We start from the raw sequence: 5,120 nt of genomic DNA, 5'->3' as shown, positions 1-5,120 counted from the left end.
TTTGGTGATGAACAGCAATGTGGAAATGTAAGCTGAATAAACCCTTTCCTCCCCAACTGCTACTTGGTCGTGATGTTTGTGCAGGAATAGAAACCCTGACTAAGACAGGAGCCATGGCTTCATGGCACGATCCTGCCTAGCTACGTTTCCAGTTTATGAAAATGAGCTAAAGAAAAGGTCAGAGCCAGGTGTGAAGGTGCACCCCTTTCATCCTAGCATTCCAGAGGCAGGGGCATGTGGATCTCTGAGTAGGAGGCCAGCCTACTCTACACACTCAGGACAGCCAAGCTTAGGCAGTGAAGGAAACCATGGAAAACAGAAAGCTGGTGGGATGTCGTTTTTACCAGGAGGCCATGTGCCAAACCCAGCAAGCAGCAGAACTTGGAAGCTTCGGCCATGCGGTTCTGACATTACCATCAAGGATAGAAGAAAGGTGTTACAGAACCTCTCTGGCCATGGTCATGGTGTCTCTTCATAGCAATAAAACCCTAACTGAGACACCCAGAGTTAATTTTCAGAGAATCTTCCAGCAGATTCACATCAGCTTGGAAGCATCCACGGTGGTGTATTGTGTCATGAAGATCAATTCGTATAGTACAAATCACAGCCGTCACTTGTTCTTCCAAAAAGCCAGTTGACAAACATCTACCAATACACGCCTGGTTCTCGAGCTAGCCAGTGCTCCACCCACCACAGCTGGATTGCCTAAGTTACTTCCCATCTCCCCAGACTTTGGTTCCCTCCTCTATAACACGATTCAATCTCTTAACAAGTAATTAGTAAGGACCTACTCAGTTCCAAAACAACCCTTGGCTCTTAGGATATAAAGCTACTGTGAACACATGCTGGAGGGGGGTGCCATAGCTCATGGGTGGAGGTCAGAGGGCAGCCTCGGGTGTGGACGCTCACCTTCCACCACCTTAGAGACAGACTTGTTGTTGTTTGCTGCTGCGCATGCTTCTGGAGATTCTGCTCTCTCTGTACCTCCCATCTCAGCACAAAGTCTTGGGATTACAGGTGCGCGCTATCATGCCTGGCTTTACACGGGCTTGAGGGTTTCAAACTTAGGTCTTCAGGCTTTCAAGGCAAGTGCTTCACACATGGGGCCATCTCCCCAGCTCCAGCATGGAACTCTGGGAACATATACTGTAGTTAGGGAGAAAAATCCTAAACAAAAAAAGTATTGTCCAGGGTTAAAATCCCAGGTGCATACATCATGCCCCGCAGGCGTCAGTAGACACTCCCTGGCTCACGGCCCTAGCCTGCACCAGCATGAGAATCTCAGGCCAGTGCTTGTGGAGACCCAAACTGTCTGCAGGTGTGCACCTGTTCTGTCCCTGCTCGGTTAGAGCTCTCCAGGGAGCCTCTGCACAGGTTCTTTATTGCCACCTGCTGAAGCACTTGAAAGGGAGCCTGGCCCCTGTCACTGTCATTATTGCTCTTCCCAGGGCACTATTCCCAGCAACTCCAATAACTGCAGGCCCCCAGAGGGGCTGTTGCATCTGCTTGGATCCTCACAAAAGCAATGTGATACTGCACCTTGCAAAAACGTGGGGTACAGGCTGTCATCCTCTGGGGTGTACCAGTTTGGGCTCCGAAGCAGTTCCACTTGACTCCCTATCTTAGTCAGGGTTTTACTGCTGTGAACAGACACCATGACCAAGGCAACTCTTATAAAGAACAACATTGAATTGGGGCTGGCTTACAGGTTCAGAGGTTCAGTCCATTATCATCAAGGTGGGAGCATGGCAGCATCCAGGCAGACATGGTGCAGGCAGAGCTAAGAGGCTCTTCATCCGAAGGTGTCTAGGAGAAAGAAGACTGGCTTCCAGGCAGCTAGGGCAAGGTTATTAAAGCCCATACACATAGTGACATACCTGCTCCAATGAGACCACACCTATAGTGCCACTTATTGAGCCAAGCATATACAAACCATCACATTCCACTCCCTGGCCCCTGTAGGCTTGTTCAAACACATAAGTCTATGGGGGGGGCAGGCATACCTAGCCATAGCATAATAAAAAAGTACACTTAGTCCAACTTCTAAAGTCCACATAGTCTATAACAGCCTCAACAATGTTAAAAATCCAAAGTTCAAAGTCTCTTCTGTGATTCATCCAAAGTTCTTTCTCCTGAGCTGCTTCTGCTCCCTGTTGACAGCTTTCCTTGGCAGGTATCCTGTGGCTCTGGCATCTTTAACATCTTGAGGTCCCCAAGTCAACTCCAGCTTCACAGCTTCTTGTTCCAGTGTCTTTGATCCACATATGATATGGGCTCCTACAAAAGGCTGGCATCACTTCTCCAGCTCTGCCCTCTGTAGCACTCTAGGCTCTGGTTAACTCCATTCCACTGCTGCTGCTGTTCTTGGTGATCATCCCATGGTACTGGCATCTCCAATACACTGGGGTCTTCCACTGCAACCAGACTTCACCAATAACCTCTCATAGGCTCTCTTCGTGGTGCCAAACCTCAACTTCTTTGCATGACCCCTTCAGTCCTGGGCAATCAATTGCAACTGAGACTGCATCTTCACTAATGTCTTTCCCTGGCCTTTCACAGTGCCAGCCTCAGGTGCTTGCCACGACCCCTTCATTCCTTCAAAACCAATACCATCTCAGTTATTCTTACATTACCAAGTCCAGCTGCAGCACGAGGTGCAGCCTTGGCTATCTCTGGAACACCACTTCTTTGTACTCTCAGAAAACACCTCCCTGATTTCATTTCCGTGATGCTGGTCTCTTTATAATCAACACTAATTTCTTAGCTCCAGCTAAGCAACATCAGTTGTCACAGTAGTCTCGACTATTCTTGACTCTAAATCCAGAGACACATGGCCAAAGCTGCTAAGATCTGCAGCTTGCTGGAGCTGGAACATGGTCCCCCTTATTCTATTACCAGTTTTCTTTTTTCCAACTCTCACTGCCTAAACTTGGCTGTCCTGGAACTTGCTCTGTAGATTGACATTGAACTCAGAGATATGCATGGCTCTATCTCCTGGATGCTGGAATTAAAGGCATGTACCACCATGCCTGAACTTAAGCTCGTTTTATCCTAGAATTTACTCCCAGGCTGGCCTTGAACTCAGAGATCTGCTTGGATTTGTCTCCTGGGATTAAAGGTGTGTACCACTGTCTTAGTCAGGGTTTCTATTCCTGCACAAAATATCATGATTGAGAAGCAAGTTGGGGAGGAAAGGGTTCATTCAGCTTACACTTCCACATTGCTGTTCATCACAAAAGGAAGTCAGGACTGGAACTAAGCAGGTCAGAAATCAGGAGCTGATGCAGAGGCTGTAGAGGGTTGTTACTTACTGGCTTGCTTCTCTGGCTTGCTCAGCCTGCTCTCTTATAGACCCCAAGACTACCAGCCCAGGGATGGCATCACCCACAGTGGGCCCTCCCCACTTGATCACTAATTGAGAAAATGCCTTACAGCTGGATTTCATGGAGGCATTTCCCCAACTGCAGCTCCTTTCTCTGTGATAACTCCAGCTTGTGTCAAGTTGACACATAAAGCCAGTCAGTACAACCACCATGCATGGTCCTAAGGTTTTCATGGCCACTGTCCCTCAAAAACCAGTTCAAAAGCCTGTGTCTTCCAGACTCGGGATCTGGATCACAAGTGTGCCCTCCATTTCTGGATTATACTTCATTCCGGATTAGAAGTCCAAACTTTCCTAGTTCAATTGCAAACACCAACAATAAGCTTAGCTGGGTGGGATCTTGCTCTGAGATCACCACTCCCTCAGTCTTTTATCTCCTTGAACATAGGTTTCAGCTCCACTTCACTTCCTGGTCCCCTTTATTACTTGAATCATACATTTTATATTTTTCCCTTCTCAGCTTATTTTTTTTTCATTAAAACACTCTTTATAAAACTAAACCAGAGAACAAAGTCTCTACTAGACTCTTTTGAGACTTCCTTTGTCGATACAATTAATATAAATCTTTACCTTAGCCTCAGAATCTTCAGACAAAGGCAAAAAGCAGCTACCACATTCTTCACCAAAACACCACGAAAACAATCTCTAGGCCACACACTGGGCCAGGTCTACTCAGTTCGAATCACTCTCAGCAACACAACCTCCCGTATTTATACTAGGACAGACCATTGAGCCCCACTTAAAGCATTCTACTCTTTTCCAAATCCCAAAGTCTCAAAATCTACATTCTTACAAACAAAAGCATGGTCAGGCCTATCATAGCGATACCCCAGTCCCTGGTACCAACTTCTGTCTTAGTTAAGGTTTTACTGCTGTGAACAGACACCATGACCAAGGCAACTCTTATTTAAAAACCCAACAACAACATTTAATTGGGACTGGCTTATAGGTTCAGAGGTTCAGTCCATGATCATCAATGTGGGAGCACGGCAGCATCCAGGCAGGCATGGTGCAGGAGGAGCTAAGATTTCTACATCTTCATCTGAAGGCTGCTAGAAGAAGACTGGCTTCCTGGCAGCTAGGATGAGAGTTTTAAAGCCTAAACCCACAGTGGCACACCTACTGCAACAAGGTCACACCTCCTAATAGTGCCACTCCCTGAGCTGAACATATACAAACCATCACATTCCCATATCTCATCTCTTCCCTCTACAGCATCTCACCCTATGGAAGTCATATACTATCTCTGCCTCAGACCAGGCAGCAGACATTGTATTGATACCCCATTTTACCACCTCTCTCAATTGTCATGCAAACCCTCCAAGATTCTTCCCTTTCCCACGGCTCCCTTCTTTCTTCCTCCCTTCCCTCTCCCGCTCCTTTCTTCCCTCCCTCCCTTCCCCTCTCCTCAGTGCTTCCTTTCACTTCTTCCTTCTCCCCAACCCTCCCACTTTATCTTCATTTTCCTGTTACCCATTAGGCATAACATTAGGTCAGCATACTCAAAGTCCTAGATCAGGCCCTGATCCCCAAACCCAGCACAGAGAAGGTTCTCAGCGGTCTCTTAGAGCGGCGGGATAAAGATAGCTTTTACTTTTCCCCCTTTCCTCTTACTTTACTTTCTCAGTTTCTGACTTGAGCCGATATTAAATATCACTGACTGAATAATTTTAAAAATCACTTTCATCATCACATGTGGGGAGCCGCCCTCACATTCGCCATTACAAGATAGCGCTGA

The sequence above is a fragment of the Mus pahari genome, chromosome 3, assembly GCF_900095145.1.
Source record: "Mus pahari chromosome 3, PAHARI_EIJ_v1.1, whole genome shotgun sequence".
In the NCBI taxonomy this organism is placed as follows: domain Eukaryota; kingdom Metazoa; phylum Chordata; class Mammalia; order Rodentia; family Muridae; genus Mus; species Mus pahari.
This window is presented reverse-complemented; position numbering follows the sequence as displayed.